At 39.8% G+C, this 17,535-nt stretch overlaps 1 long non-coding RNA gene across 5 annotated transcripts in view; it reads right to left on the bottom strand.

The window, feature by feature from the left end:
- The window catches only part of LOC123780752 (uncharacterized), a 109,362-nt gene that overhangs the window by 82,875 nt on the left and 8,952 nt on the right, over window positions 1-17,535 (bottom strand). For all 5 annotated transcript variants that reach the window (XR_015727101.1, XR_006776499.2, XR_015727100.1 and 2 more), the window contains exon 2: window positions 15,834-15,974. This is a non-coding gene — a long non-coding RNA (uncharacterized LOC123780752). The remainder of the gene's footprint in view (window positions 1-15,833; window positions 15,975-17,535) is intronic.

Here is a 17,535-nt window from a genome sequence, read left to right on the forward strand (position 1 = left end):
TTTTCTGTTTTTTAAAAAGATTTTTATTTATTTATTTGACAGAGAGAGAGAGACAGCCAGCGAGAGAGGGAACACAAGCAAGGGGAGTGGGAGAGGAAGAAGCAGGTTCCCAGTGGAGGAGCCTGATGTGGGGCTTGATCCCAGAATGCTGGGACCACACCCTGAGCCGAAGGCAGACACTTAATGACTGAGCCACCCAGGCGCCCCTACAACGTGTTTCTTAGAATATTTTATGCTGACAGTTCCAGCTACTGTGATAACTATGTGAATTTTAACTGACAATTAAATTGAAATACTTGCTACTATTTTAATTATAATACCATTAGATTTTTTAAATATAGAGAATAAGTATGGACAAATTTTAAAATTTCAAAACAAAAACATACTGGTGCAGAATTAAGTGGAAATGCAGAAGCTAATATGATCAGAATAGAAAAAGAAATAAAAGATTAGAAGAAAATTTTACAATGCATGGCTACTGCAGTTTATTGCAGCAGACTAAAACAAAAAAGCTCTCTGTTTTGCTAATAAAAAATAGTAGACAATATTAGGAACATTTACAGCAATATGGTTAATTTGATAAGATGTTTCTTCTTGATAGTCAAAATATAATTGACTAAATTAATCACCTAATATCAGAACCAAGCATTAATCAAAACATCTTAAAGATTTTTAACAGAATCTGAGCTTGTAATTCTGGCCAGCTATACAAGACAAATTTTTTAAAAGATTTATTTATTTATTTGAGAGAAAGAAAGAGAGAGGGAACGAGAGAGAGTGGAGGGGGGCACAGGGAGAGGAAGATAATCTCTAGGAGCCTCCCACCGAGTACAGGCCTCGATCTCACAACCCTGAGATCATGACCTGAGCTGAAACCAAGAGTTGGACACTTAACCGACTGAGCCACTCAGGCGCCTCATATACAAGACAAATTCTTACATATACATACACAGAACCATTTTTCTATAGATAGTAAAATGAATTATTATTGCACTTATGAAAATTGTTTTAGAAAATGATGAGGAAAATACTAAAAATGAAACTTAACAAAAGTGGAAGATCTTCAATTAACACACCAAACAATTGCCCACAGACTGTAAGACCTTTCTAACAATATCAAAGATCAATTAATCCAAATTTGAAAAACTTCAAGTATTTTTTTCAGCTTTAAATGAGTTGGTAAATATAAGAGATACTGCCTAATTAATACTTTGCATACATGTTGTCTCAAATTTACAATAAGTATTGTCAATACGTAACCTAAAATACGGAACTTGTGGCATAGGTATTTTTAAATCATTATATCTGCCAAAGAAGAATTTTAGTTAGATGTAAAAAAAAGTTCCTATCATGATGGATGATGCTCTAGCTACGTTAGATTTAAAAAATAATTTTGATTTTTTGGAATTTTGAACAACAGACTGATATTTTATTTTTTTCACTCTATGATATATATTGAAAATATTTGGACAAAGCTTCTGAAGCATGCTATGTGAAAAGTGTCATGTTTGCAGTTGCTAAAATTCTTTAGTATGTATATGTAAATGTGGTGAATCATTGCCAGTTTACAGATCTGTTGAACAAAACAGAAGAGCAATGAAGTCAATGATCTGTTGGGATTTTTTGCCAGTACTTATCAGTTGAGCTGTTTTGTAAAAATTTACTGTATTGTTAACTCTATTTTTTTAAAGATCTTATTTTCTTATTTGTCAGAGAGAGAGACAGAGCACAAGCTGAGGGAGCGACAAGCAGAGGGAGAAGAAGGCTCCCCGCTGAGCAGGGAGGGAGCCCAATGCAGGACTCCATCCCAGGACCCTGGGATCATGACCTGAGCCCAAGGCAGATGCTTAACCGACTGAGCCACCCAAGCGTCCCTATGTTGTTAACTTTAACTCAAGATTTTCTTGAAAAATCAATTGAGTAAGTCAGGGCAAAAAACGTCAGTGTGATACAATATCACACTACAAAAGAACAGGCTAAATTTGAAGTTTTGTGGAGAAGAAAAGCTTATTTGTGACCCAGCAAAACCAGTGGGAGAATTTGCTTAAATTAAAAATCCCATTACACAGAACAACAATAATTTTATGCCTTTTTCTAATGGGCATCAGTGTGCAGAAAATTGTCAGTGCAATTAACAAAATTATGTACTTTGGCTGCAAAAATGACAAGAGAAATTTGAAGGGATTTTTTTTATGTTACTGGTAAATTTAGAACTCCTTTTCAATTTACACAATATCTTTTGAACCCAATGCTAACACTGAGCTGACAGAAGAGTTGGTGAATCTATTGTGGACATAGTTTTGAAATGGACATGTTTTAGCTTGAAAGTCAAATTAATTGTTCTAAAAATGATGAGCCACTTTCGTCAATGTGGATTTGAATATTAAAGGAAATGATATATTTTTAAAAAGATTTATTTATTTATTTGAGAGACAGAGGGAGACAGAGAGAGAGAATGAGAGCAGGGGAGGGCAGAGGGAAAGGGAGAGACAATCCTCAAGCAGCTCCCCACTGAGCCTGGAGCCTTATGTGGGGCCTGATCCCAGGACCCTGAGATTATGACCTGAGCTGAAATCAAGAGTCAGACCCTTAACCAACTGAACCACCCAGGCACCCTGGAAAATAATATTTTTGTATTTATATCAGTTTTTAGAAAACTTTTAAGTATGTTTGGAACAGTTTGAGTATGTGCTTATACTTTTCTGAGAATAAATTTTGTAATATCTAAACATAGATCAAGTAATTTGGATGAAAATTTAGTTTCTGCGTTGACATGGCTGTAAGCACAAAATACCAGATTTTGAAGACTTAATGTGATAAACAGAATGTGAAATAGCTCGATGATTATTTTCTACACCAATTATGTGTTGAGATGGTAATGTTTTGAATATATTGGGTAAAGTAAAACACATTATGAAAATGAATTTCATCTGTTTCTTTTTACTTTTTAATGTGGCTACTCGTAAATTTTAAATTACATATGTGGCTTACATTATATTTCGATTGGACAGTGCTGAGTTAGGGAAAGAGGATATAGAGGTGAATAAGACCTAGTTCCTTCCCTCGAAAAGAAAAGGAAGCACAGAGACATCTCATGGGAAAACAGTATGAAGTCAAGTGATAGACTCCTAAAGATGTGGAAGACTGTAACAGGGAGAGCCCCTAACTTAGATTGAGGAAAACAAGGACGATTTCTTGGAGGAGGTGATAACTGGATATGACCTTTAAAAGAGGACTAGGGATTATATAAATGAGAAAAAAATGGCTTTCCAATGGAGCATTTATTATCGGCAAAGGCTTGAAGGGGTAAAATAGTACACTCGTGTGGGGAATGAAAAGCAAAATGGCTTCTGAGGGTGTAAAATGTGAGAAGGGTGTAGCCAGAGATCAGGCCAGAGAGGTCAGTTGGATCATCATGGGCTTAGCAGAGCCTTGGATTGGTACTTATTTGTAGGTGATGGTACACTCCACCAATAAACTCTGTAAACTCTAGTTCCAGGTTTCTCTTTCCTAATATGTTTCTCTGGGGAGGAGTGAGTGCATTGTCCATTTTCACTGGTTGATTGAACAGTGTCAAGTGCAGGGACCTTTCCTGAGAGATGAACTCTTATAGGCAGCTGGTTTCATGTCACTAGATTCAGGCTTTCCTCATATAACATATTTCTAACTCGCACAGCTGATGTTTTCAGAGCCTGAAGCCTTACATTTCAGCATTTACTTATGCCACTGATCACTGTCTGATATAATGTTATATATTTGTTTATGTTTCAGATTTCCCCACTGGAATGTAAGTTTCAAGAGGCAGAGACTCTGTCTTGTTCATGACTGTATCCCAGCACCTGTAACAGAGCCCTTCATACAGTAGGTATTCAGTAAACAGTTTTGAATATACAGCACATTAGATAAGACGGTGGCAGCTACTGGACACATGCAGTATTGCAACCTAGCTCTATTGCCGTCTCGTATACACTCGTATAAGACTAAAGAAGCCCAAGTCCACCAATAGGGTGTCATTATTTCTGAATGATGCTGACTTAACTGGCTCAAAAAATTAACGATGGCAAGTGGAAAGTCAAGGGAGGAAAATGTATATCTAGAAAAATGAGGCAGCCTAGTGTAGTGGAAGAAAAAAGGCTTTAGACTCAGATTGACATAGGTTTCAACTCTCAGCTCAGGCTTTTTTTATTAGCTGTGTGATACTATGCAAAGAAACACACCGCTGAGCTCAATTTCTTCGTCCTGAAAAATGGGTGATAAAACCAGCAGTGTTTTGACATTGGAAATAACATATTTCGAGTGTGTTCTATAAAGGATAGCTAGTATTAGCTTCAATAGAAGATGGTGAAGGGAAGAAAATGGAGTGAATGGTTTGCTTGCCTGTTGCCAACTATTCCGCCTTCATTTTGGTCTAGGAGGATCATTCCAATCATTCTCATGCACTCGGCTTTTCAGAGAAGGTAGCTTCTTTGCTCATCGCATTATAGGCCATTTCCTGACCCTGTATGGTGAGTGAATAAGAAGATGCATAGATTGCTCGGGCTGCTGAGACCAGAAACCTCTCTCAGGAGGTTTTACAGGCACTAGAAATCAATATCTAATGTCAAGCAGCTTCAAAGCTGGTTATCTTGAAATGAATGGTCATGCCTCCTTTTTAGGGCACCATCCTCCTCTTGTTCAAAGGATTGGCTGCAATACATTAGGTTCCTAATTAAGAAAGATGATGCTCAGCAAATGACTTTTTTGAGCAGAATACTAAACCACTGGACAAGTCTTGGAGCAGGTCTTCTGGCATCCACACAGAGACAGCATATGTGGATAGAGTCGGTGCTGCCTTAATTGGTAGTGGTGTAGGGCTTATATTTCACTGTTCTGCTGGGAGTAATAAAGACTGACATTATAATCAGAGTAGCAGTAAAGAAATGGAAACAGAATCTGAGCTGTTCTGCTATTCAACTAGAGCCAGTTGAAAAGGAAATGGATACTGCCTCAGCTGGTTGAAAATAAAGACCCTTCACCTAATAGTAAAAATACCCTTGGTAGAATGAAACCAGACCCCACATCTAGCAATAGTAATATCTCTGTAGTGAAGCCAACCCTGATTCAAATTCTTTGTCATTTACTACCTGTTTAGCCTACAACATGTTGCTTAGCCTCCCCGATACTTGGTTTCATCATTTATCAAATAAGACTTTGAAAAATACGTTAAATAAATAAGATATCACAACTGGCAAAGTTTCTGGCACAGAGAAAGCTTGCAAACAATGTCAGTTTCTTTCTCCCTTCTCTTTCCCTACATACTGTTCAAAAAGTCGTTGTATTTTCCACAAGTTCCCAACCTGTGGCCTGGATAGACCTGACAGCTAGGAGCTGTGTAAAATGCTCTATGAATGTTGTCTTTTCTGGTGAGCATGTCTACGGTTTTCAGCAGATTCTCAAGGGGGTTTTTAACCCAAAAATAAGGTTTATTTTATTTTATTTTTAAAAGATTTTATTTATTTATTTATTTGACAGAGAGAGAGAGCCAGCAAGAGAGGGAACACAAGCAGGGGGAGTGGGAGAGGAAGAAGCAGGCTCCCAGCAGAGGAGCCTGATGTGGGGCTCGATCCCAGAACGCCAGGATCACGCCCTAAGCCGAAGGCAGACGCCTAACGACTGCGCCACCCAGGCGCCCCCAAATGAATAAAATCTTTAAAAGAAATAAAATAAAAATCACTGGTCTATATCTTTCTTTTATGGTCTGGTTCCTGCCTCCCTCTGTACCTTCATTACCTACCATTTTCCTCCTCATTCATTATACTCAAGCTACTCTAACCCTCTCTCTGTTCTTCAAACATGCCATGCTCATTGTGGCCTCAGAACCTTTTGCTTGTAATTCTCTATGCTCTGTAGATGCTCACATGATAAACTCAGCTCAAATATTACTTCTTGAGATGGTCCTTCCCTGATCTCCCAATCTAAAGTGCCCCCCACCCTGCCCCTTTCTATCACATGTATAATTAGTCTATGCAGGAAGGATATAGACTGCTGCATAGACTGGGGGGCTTAAACAACAGACATTTATTTCTCATAGTTCTGGAGTTTGGGAAGTCCAAGATCAAGGTGCTGGCTGATTCAGTTTCTGGAAAGAACCCAAGGTTTGCTGATGGCTGCCTTCTCACTGTGTCCTCCATGGTGAAGAAAGAGTAATCTCTCATTTCCTCTTCTTATAAACCACTAATCCCATCATGAAGGACCCACCCTCATGACCTCATCTCAACCGAATTATTTCCCAAAGGCCCCATCACCAAATACTATCACATTGTGAGTTAGAGCTTCACTATATGAATTTTAGGGGGACACAAACCATATCAATATCATTACATTTTATTGGCTTCAGAGCCTTTATCCTTACATTGTTCATTCCCTAATTTTATTCTTTACCCAATGCCTCACAGGGTGTAGAGAAATGTACCCTCCCAAACACAGGAACTTAGCCTTATTCACCACTGACTCACAGCCATTAGAACAATAATTGGCACATAGTGGGCATGCCAATTACTGCAAGATGGATGGATGGATGCCTGGATGCTTGGATGGATGGTTGGATGACTTCTGAGTGTATCCTTGTAAGATATGGAAGAAATCCTTTTTCCCCATTTTTACAGATGAAGAAACAAATTTAGATAGATTCAGTGCCTTGGAAAAGGTCTATGCACGGTTAATAAGAGCATTCTCTGGAGCTGACCACTAGAGTTGAAATCCCAGCTTTGCCACTTAAAAACTAGGTAACTTTGAGCAACTCAGTTAACCTTTCTGTTCTTCAACTTTCTCATCTGTAAAATGCTGATAATATTAGTGTATTACAGTAGCCTTAGATCTGTTCACCAACAGTCTGGTTCTCTTCTTTCAGGCACATAGTAAGACATCTCTTCCATGCCCACTTGAAGTTAGCTTTGGCCATGAACTGTGAATTGCGTAACTGTGACATTTCTACATGGAGGTTTTAAAGAGCTGATGTGTGGTCTGTCCTTTTCTTTTCCCTGGTATGAAATGTGAAACATTCCAGATGGAGATTTCTTTATTAGCCCCAATCCTGGGGTAAATATGGTGTGGAACAGAATTCCCATGGACCTACAATGAACATATAGTGTGAATTAGAAACAAACCACTGAGTTTTATTTGCTATCACAGCATTACCTAGCTTAGCCTGACTAATATATATACCAAATCACCGAGCTCTTGTGAGGATTAAATGAGTTGATGAAAGTATCACGTGTAGAACAGTGTTTGGCACATGGTAAGTACTACATAAATGCTTATTATTATTATTATTATTATTATTACTCAGTTAAGGTTGAACCTAGGACTGGAACTCAGGTTTTCTGACTAGGATTATGATGTGATTTTCACTACAGTTTGTTATTCCACAATCTACAAAAGAACACTTCAGAGGAAGAAGCGAAAGGATAAACAGAAGTCTTGCCCGCACTTACCAGGTGCCTCTGGTTCTAAGAAACCCAATAGCGGGAGGATGACGGTTCCTGAAGACAAGTTCCTGAGCTCATGCAAGAGCCGGGTCACCCTGGTCAACGATTTCAGTTTGGGGAGAAGGGCAGAGACCCACTGCCGTGGGTTTCTCCCTCAGCAGAACATACTTCCGATCATTTCTTTTCCTTTCCTCAGGACCCAGAGGGAAATTGTGCCTTGAGGGAAAATCTCCAGGCAGCACTAGTTAGCTGGGATATTCTCAGCAGAAGGGACAGTTCAAGGTTTGAAAGAAGGATAAGGCCACTTCTTGTCAATCCGTTTTGTGAGGCAACTGGCTTTGGTAACGGTGTTGATGCTTCTGGAAAGCTGGGACAAGCTTGAAAGAAATGATAGTGTGTGGTCCAGTCTAGTCCATAGGATCTCTAATGCAACAATGAGGAATTAATAGGCATCGAAAATAATAAAGGTTGTGGGTAATAAGAGTGATAACTAGCTACTGTGGTATGCTTTTAGTAAATACGCCAGGCCCTGCTCAGAGGGATATGTGGGCCTTAACCTACTTAATCCTCACTGCACTATCAGGGAGTTATTACTTTTACCATCCTCATTGTACGAATGAGAAACTGAGGCACAAAGAAGCTCAGGAGCTTGCTACAAGTCACGAGATAGAGCCAGGATTCAAATCCAAGCATTTGGGCTCCAGGGTCTGTGCGTCTAATCACCATGGGGTACTCTCGTCTGTCTCATACTTCCCTGCCTTTGCCTGTGCTGTTTCCTCTGAATTTTTAAAACTTACATCCAGGATCATCTCACTGTGGAGCTTGTCCTGACTTCTCCCATCCTCCCCTTTGAGGCTGTCACTTTCTCTTCTGTGACCCTGCCTTTATTACAACAAATTTCACACTAAGCCATGAGTGCCTTAGGGGCAGAGACTACAGCTTCATAATCTTAGCATCTTTGGTATCTGACATAGTGCCTGGCACAAAATAAAGGCTAATTTATTGTTATTGAATTGATGTGCAAAGATTTGAGAACCATGAGTACATATTAGACAGTAGACATACCAACACAGAATATAAATATAGACTCTGGAGTCAGACTGCTTAGTTTCAAATACCAGCCGTCAATTTTCATAACTCACAGGTATGACCAGGGGAATTTTTATTTATTTTTTTTTGGTGCCTCAGTTTGTGCGTCTATACAACAGGGAGAATAATAGTACAAACCTCCATAGGTCACTACATGGATTAAATGAAATGATGTAGCAAAGAACTTAGCCTGGGTCCTGGAACACAGTAAGTTAATGAATGTATGCTCAATAAATGTTAGTTCCTTCTGCTTGAGCAACCTGGTACATTTCACACTGAAGGTGCATTATAGCTATGCCTATCACTGACTAATGAGAAAATAGCTCAGACAAATAAGGCTAAATGATGACAACTTGGCAGACTGAGAGGTGTAAGCCAATCTATCTGTAAAGCTGCTGTACTCTAGCAATTTAGTGCGTGCCCAACAGCAATCAGCACATGCTTAACATTTTTCCATTCAGATGGATGGAGGTTGAGCAGTCAAAAATGGGGAAAAAGAAATAACCCTGAGAAAATTGATTACACCATTACCAGTTATCTTCTGGGACCATAATAATGTAGCTTTCATTATTGCTTTTATATGCCAGTCTCTTACTGCAAATTGAAAATAGTACATTCAATTCAGATATCTCTGAAGAGAAGCCTGGCTTTGAAAAGAAATGGAAACACAACAATGGTGTATAAGCACATCCATCCTGATTGGACATGAACAACAATTTATTATATTCAGCGTGCCTGTGGAATTTCAGGCGAAGAATGTTCAGTATTCAAGTTTAGACTATTAACCCAATAAACTCACAGCGGATCATCAAAATTATTTTAATAACTGGATTAGAGGTAAAGACAGTAAACTGAAAAGGATAACATGTCCCAATCTCTGTGTCAATATTCCCAGACAAAATATACACAGCATGTATATTTTCCATTGTGCTTACTGGAAAAGGAATGGAAAAAATACCCCTTCCTTTCCTAACCCCTCAAGGAAAAAGAAATGTTGGAAATTCATCATGTTCTCTATGTGGCTATTATGGCTCAATGCTGAAGGAAGATTTTCAATGTAAAAATCCTCTTTGAGCCTGCAAACCCTCTGAGCCACCACCTTCTCATCTACAGAAAATGCTGCTTCTAGGACCAGACTGATCTCCATTTACCAACATGGGGAATCAAGAATATTGAGGAACAGTAGTGTTGTGTTTAAGAATCCAGATTTTGGATCTAGATAGCCTAGGTTCAAATCTTAATTTTTGTTTTTTTTTTTTTAAGATTTATTTATTTATTTTAGAGAGAGAAAGTGAGCAGGGGGAGGGGCAGAGGGAGAGAAACTCAAGCAGACTCCATGCTGAGCATGGAGCCTGATGAGGAGCTCGATCTCACGACCCTGAGAGCATGACCTGAGCCAAAGCCAAGAGTCAGATGCTTAACTGACTGAGCCACCCAGGCACCCCGAAATCTGAGTTTTAAACCTGCCATGTGGCCCTGGGAAGTTACCTAGGCTCTCTGTCTATGAGGTTCCTCACTTTATAATGGAGATAATAGTAGCACCTAGATTGTGATATTGTTGCAAGGAAATAGTAAATTAATATGTCTCTTACATAATAATCTCCCAATAAATTTTAATCGTTATTATGCATCTTGAATATATTATTCATAAATATCCTTAACAAAAGGCATAGAAAGAAAAAGTATGTCAAAAACTAGGGATGTACTGTATGGTGACTAACACAATATAATAAAAAATATTATTTAAAAAAAAGAAAGAAAGAAAAAGTATAACAACAACAGTAATGCATAGCCCTTTCAATGTTGCAGGTTCAGTTTTGAGCAGTTTTTGCATGTTAACTCTTTTGATCCTCAAAATAACTCTTTAAGGTAGTCCTATCAGATAGAGGTGAAATGATCTGTCCAGGGGTCACACAGCTAGTGAGTAGCACATGAGGGTGTGAACCCTGACAGTCTGATTTTAGAACTGTCACTTCTGAGCATTAACTCTATATTCATTTCTTTTGAGCACTTGCCTGAATATATTCACCATTCACTCAAAAAATATTCACTGAGAACATACTTGGGGCTAAGTACCAACCTACTTTGAGATATGTAACTAAACAAAGAGAGACACAGGGTCTTCCCCTCACAAATATTTAATATATTTAATACATATTTCTATAGATGTACTGTTTCTTTTAAGCTTGTCCATGTTCATTTTGTTCATATGGATAAATACTATTTTCCAGGTCTATAGCTCTTTACAAAGTCTAAACATTTGGTTTTGTTTCTTTTACCTTTCCCCTAACAGCTGGAAGTATCCACCTTTGGAAACCTAATGTCTTGTACAATTCAGCACCAGGGACAGCAGACAAAAACTACAAGCATTAGGAAGATATATGAAGTTTTCTTCTCAGAATTCATGAAGATTTGATACTTCAGAACACACACACACACACACACACACACACACACACACACACACTATGTATTCAAAAAGATCTTAGGAAGAATCCTAGATTGACCAAACACAAGTCCCCGTAACAGAGAGGGAAATGTGCATCCACAAGGCCATACATGGGAAGCCAAGAACAAAGTTCCTAGAACTAGTCTAGTTACAATTAATCTCAAGTGTGTTGTCATCACTAAGCAGAACTGTGTATATATTCAGTGACATGGATGTGGCATACGGTGACAATTCCTTAAATAGGAATCGAGGAAGAAGTCAAGTACTCAGGTTTAAGCTCCAGAGGAATCCTTATTCAGTTAGGAAGATTCATTTCCTAATATTATTAACTATTATTTCCTATTCCCTGTATACTTCCTAATATATTTGAAAGCATGGATGGAAAGAAGTTTCAAGGTTCATTAGAGGAGAAACAGATACAAGTTACTACTGACCCTGCCTCAGACACTGCATTTCTTTGACATCATTGAGCACATTAGAATTCTTTCCGGCCTATCAATGTTTATTAGATTTGATGCTGCCTAATTCTGATGTCCCAAAGGAAGGTGACTCACTCCCAGTAAGTGTGTTATCAGTTCCTAAGGACATGTCTAATCTGGGTGACATCATCTTGTCTGGAAGATACATTTTAGGCGTATAGTTCCCAGAGCTCATGAAAGAAAAACTTTCCATTTGCTGTGCTTCACTAATCCCATTCCATTAAAGTAGCTATGAGAGGCTGAAAGGGAAAAGAATGTGATACTGTGAAGGAATATAAAATTATAGATTTAATCACTCAAGACTACATTCATTATAATAGTCAGTGCAAAGCTTCAAGGAGTCTCTGTTGATATAAATAAGGATCACCCTAAATCTTTCTCCTCTGAGATCCTTTCGACAATTATTCAAGTACTAGCATGTAATCATGGAAAGTTACTGAAGTCCTCTGAGTCTCGGTCACTTCTTCTGTATAATGAGGACTGTTTGACTTATGATTCCTCACTGGGGCCCTGTGAGGAATAATAAGATAGTTTGCCACCGCATGGTGTAAAACAGTGGCAAGCAAAAGCAGAGGATATGGGGCACAGGCGACTGACTCACCTAAGGGGGCTGACATACAGTTTTTTCAGAAAAAGAATGAAGGATATCCCCCTAAAGACTGGTAGAAGGATTTTCCTTTTTACTGCCAATAAATTTCTTCAACTATCCAAATGTTAAAAAGCCATGAGATTTGAAGAGAACTGGCCTCAAACCTCATTTCTAGCACAGAATAGCTACTATACCTCCCTTCTTCCCCAATTTTTAGTTCTTCAGGCTACTAAAATAAAATTATTTCACTGGAATACAGTTACCGTTATATATTGGTAAAGGATCCAGCTAGGGGGCACCTGGCTGGCTCAGTTGGAAGAACATGCAATTCTTGATCTCAGGGTTGTGAGTTTGAGCCCCACATTGGGTATAGAGATTACTTAAAAATAAAATCTTTAAAATAATAAGAATATGAGTCCAGCTAGCTACTTGGATTAAAAGGTGGATAAAAGGGCAGGCTCTAGCACTGATTTGGCTTAAATTCTGATTCTACCACTTACAAACTGAGTAACTTTGAGCAAGTTTCTTAATCCCTCTGAGCCTGGATTTCCTCATCAGTAAAATGGGGATAGTATCAAAACCATCTCATGAGGATGTTATGCTATTAAAAATGCTAATAGGTATAAAGCACTTAGAAGAGTATCTGACAAATAAGGACTCAATAAATGTCACAATACAGAGAACATACCAACCAGACATAAAGTAGTCCAGGCCCTTTGGGTAGGTACCCCCTTTACTTACTTCCCAGACAGAAGACTAAAGACAGAGGATCTTTCCTCCTCTGCAGATCTGCTTATTATGAAATCGTATCTTTTTTTTCATTTATTTATTTTTCTTAAGGCCATTCTTTGCTTGGCTGATGATAATTGTGATCATGACTATGGGGGGTGTTACATCAAAGATATTTTACTCTACATCACAATAATGTATGAAGAAGTGAATTCTATGGAAGTAAAGGAGAAGTGGAGAGGGGTCTGAGTGAAGGAGCAGGAGACCCAGGTTATAAAATAAAGAGAAGAAGGCAGGAACTAAGCTTTGTGCTCTTCTCCTAACATTTACAAATGCTAACCTAGACCTCTGTCGATTCAGCCAGCTTGCCATGCCTTCCTGTTGACATGAGTCCAGAGCATAGAAACATAATAGGAATCACTAGAATGAGCAGATAATGGACCTGGAAGAGCTTAAGATGAGAAGGGGAGAGAGATGCAGGAAGGAAGCCTCTAGTTAGGAGACAGGAGGTCTGAACACCCTCATGCTACTGTGGGAGGATTATAGGAATACTATAGGAATATCATTACAGTGGCTGTCTACAGACTGTGATTTGTAATAACAGATGATACCCCCAAACACATAAAGGACACAAGATTTATTAGTGTGTCCATGTTCCCAGCCTCTATATCCTCTATGTTCTCCCATTAAGACAATTTTTCTTATTTATTCAGCTATTAGTAGAGTTTTGGCCTGCTATTCCAGTTGTTAGGGTTTTATGACACAAGTTCAAAAGAATAGGAAGAATGTGAATGGAGACAGGTCTGGAGATCAAAAAGAAAGGAGAAGAGAAAACAAAACAATAAAAGCTGCAGGGTTGGGGTGTTAGAGTATGAGGGATTTCATGAGGATGGGTTCTGGAGCACCCATGGGGCGTGGGACAGAACAGAGAGGATTAAAGGGGATTTTAGAGAGTCATTCTAGGTTGTAAAATCAACACCTTTTATTGATCTTCAAGTAGAGTTTAAAATTCCTTTTGACCGCTAGATTGGACTTTTACAGATTAGACTTTATATTTAGAGACTGACCCAGGGTCCAGTAATCAGGGTTATACATGTGCACACTGATGTCTAGAACTTCACTCCTATTCACTAAAGACATGGATTGGGACACACAGGCCCCTTTATCCTATCAAAGGCAAACCACTGTGCTCTTCTAAAGAATTGTTGGTGAAAGAAAATGAGAAAATATCAACAAGTTTTATTTAAACTTTGGGAATAAAGTTTAAAGGCGATAAAACAAAATCCTCAGTCTTTTCTTGAGCAGAAGTAGGAGGCATTTCACTACCACCTCTAACCCCTATGGGGAAGAAAAGCCAGTCAATAGATGACCTGTTTAAATTGGATGGGAGCTGACAGGATGCTCACATCATCAGGGAAATTAACAACTCTAAAAATAGGAAACGTATATCCCTTGAGACAGCTGCAAGAAAAATTGCTCAGAAATGTCTGTGCCGGGGACTCACAAGGAGTGCAGCTGGAACAGGAACCAGCCCTGGGGTTTCCTAGACCAGCGTTTGACAACCAGGACCGTAAACAGCCTCCATTGGTATAAACAGGGCCCAAGAATTGATTAAGAAGGAATTGATAAGACCACCCTGTGGTCTAGGGTGGGCGGCACTGGGCTGGGACTTAGATCTGGGACAGAGAAAGTTAGGGCTGGCTTACTGAGAGGATGAGGTTGTGCCAGGCTGGAAAGTGGTCCATCACCCACTAAATGTTAGCCCAGCACCTGCCAGTCAGACTATACGTCAAAATCTCCAGGGACTATCTTTAGAAATACACATTCCCACACCTTACCTGTGGAGACCCTGATTCAGGAGATCTCAGATGAGGCCTGGGCATGACTCTTTCATAAGCTTCTCACTTAATTCTGGCGAAGCTTATTCACATGCCACAACTTCAGAGCTGCCAGCTGAGGCAATCACAACTATTCCCTTTCTAACCATACCATTAAAGCAATGATTTCACTTGTCACAAACTAGTCAATTAGGGACTTTTTTTTTCCATTTCCATAGTAAACTCTTTTCAGGAGAAAATGAAGAAAAGTCTCATAACCTCTCTTAAACGACCATGCAATCTTCTTCTCTTCCTCCTCTCCTCTCCTCCTCCTCCTTCTTCCCTTCCTCCCTCCATCCTTTTCCTCCTCCTACATCCCCTCCTCCTTCTCCTTCTTCTTTTTAATTTCACACCAAACACATAACAGAGCTTTAATGCGTACATAGCCTACATCAAAACATAAATGGGCTTTGAAACATAACTGTCTTCCAGCAGCTCTTGAGAGACGATCTTGTAGACTCAGGAATGCAAGAGCGGGTCATGAGTGTTTCATAAGGAGTGCTGAGAGGTGGGACCAAGAAGCAAACATCTCACTCAGTGTCAAGCAGAGATGGGTTCCACTAGGATTTGTGCTATAAGGGCCCCATAGCACTGCAAGCTCAATTCAGAGGATTCTAGCAGGATTAAGAAAGGTAGGGTGGTGGCTCAGGCACAGTGAGACCAGGGGCTCCAAGGCCCCAAGAGGCAAGAGTCAGGAACAGACAAGGTATGAAGGTTGGGGCCTTGATGTCAGTTGGCAGATCGAAGACATATTATCTGTGATTGACAGCACAGTGCTTCCCAAATACCAGCCCCTGGACATCAGAAGTACCCAAGGAACTAGTTTAAAATACAGATTCCCAGGCCCCACCCCATTTGTGATCCTTGCTGCTCTCTGTCTTATTTATGGCACTCATTTATGCTCACTAGTCTGCTAACTGCATGAGAACAGGAATGGCATCTGCCTCAGTGTCTAGTACAGTGCCTAAAAACAATATCCATCCATTCAAAAAAATGCAGTAAGTGCTTACTTTCTTCCAAACTGAGTTAGGCACTAAGACGCAAAGATTAATAAGTATGCTCCCTATATCGAGTCTAGTGGGGGAGACAGCCCAAGGGTCAATGAGTCACATCAACATGACAAGTGTTTAAACAATATACATAGACATTTCTTACCTTCCGAATCCACCCCACACAGGAGCCAGGGAGATTATCCTAAAACACAAATCCAGCCGTGATATTGCTTAAAGACAGTCAATAGTTCTCCTATGACTCTTCTTCCCAAAGAGGGTCTGTAGACGCCATGTAGATAGATGTCTGGAAAAGAAGTTTCTATGGTCAAATAATTGTGGAAGACTCTGGGAAAAATTAATTGAAATGAACCAAGTTTCTGCAATGCAGGATTTGTCAGAAATTGTGTGATACCAATGAGCCTTGTAAATCTCCAAAAGGTAGGACGGGGGGAGGTAAGTAAAAAAAAAAAAAAAAAAAAAAAAAAAGGAAGGAGTGGTATTCAGCACCTTCTCATTCTTATTTGACTGTGGCAGTTTGGGGGCACATCTTCAATAACTAGCACTTAGAGAACAGACTTTGGAAAACTCTGGCTTACCACAACGTGCCCAACATTCATATTACACGTCATAGGGTCCCCCATGCTCTCCTGCCCAAGCCTCTGCTTCCCACTCCGGTTCTTGCACTTTTTTTTTTTTTAAAGATTTTATTTATTTATTTGACACACACAGAGAGAGAGACAGCCAGCAAGAGAGGGAACACAAGCAGGGAGAGGAAGAAGCAGGCTCCCAGCAGAGCAGGGAGCCCGATGTGGGGCTTGATCCCAGGACCCTGGGATCACGCCCTAAGCAGAAGGCAGACGCTTAATGACTGAGCCACCCAGGCTCCCTCAGTTCTTGCACTTTAACAAAACCAAACTCCTTCTTACTTCCAAGCCTTTGCTCACATTGCCTGCCCCACAACACACACACACATTCTTCAAGCGCCAGAACATCCTCCAACACACAGAGAATTTGCCTGAAGAGGATACATGTCCTTGAAGAATCAGCTCAGACATCAGCCCCACCAGAAGCTTCTGCTGTTGGGTGCTTCTTCTGTATGTGTTCAGAGTGCTCTCTCACAATTCCCGCAGAGCACTCGGTGCGCTGTGTTACCATAGCCCCGCTAGACTGTGAGCTTTTGGAGGGAAGGTGTCTGTATGAGGCTTTATCTCTGCTCTGCTACACCAGAGTTTCTCTTGACACACTTGACATTGGGGATACATGAGGCTTTGTTGTGAGAGGCTGTCCTGTGCATGGTAGGGTGTTAGCAGCATCCCACCAGATGCCAGTAGCGCTACCATCACCTCACCCACCCCCCTTCAGATGCAAGACTTGAAGATGTCTCCAGACATTGTCCGATATTTCCTGGGGGAACAAAACCATCCCTAGCTGAGAATCACCATCCTATATCTAGTGCAGTGCCTGGCATTCATTAACCAAATATTTACTGAACATGTACTACTTGTCAGACCCTGTGCCAGGCACAGGGAATACAATGGGAACAAAACACTTGCCCCTGCCTTTAAGCTGCAGGGATCGAGAAGCAAACAGACATGATTATGAATGTAATGATAACCACAGTTCTATGAAGGTTGAGAGAGACTTGTGTATTCTGTTCATTTTTATATCTCTCAGCTCCTAGGACAGCACCTGGTACATCCTAAGAGCTCAATAAATATTTGTTGATGAATCATATTAGCTAAACTTTCCAGAGCACTTCTCATGGGCCAGAAACTCTTCTAAATACTTTATGTTTATTAATTTAGCTCCATAATGAACTTATGAGGTTCTATTATTACACTCATCTACAGATAAGCAAACTAAAA

This window comes from Ursus americanus, chromosome 17 (genome assembly GCF_024610735.1).
Source record: "Ursus americanus isolate L20-20 chromosome 17, mUrsAme1.1.p, whole genome shotgun sequence".
Classification (NCBI taxonomy): domain Eukaryota; kingdom Metazoa; phylum Chordata; class Mammalia; order Carnivora; family Ursidae; genus Ursus; species Ursus americanus.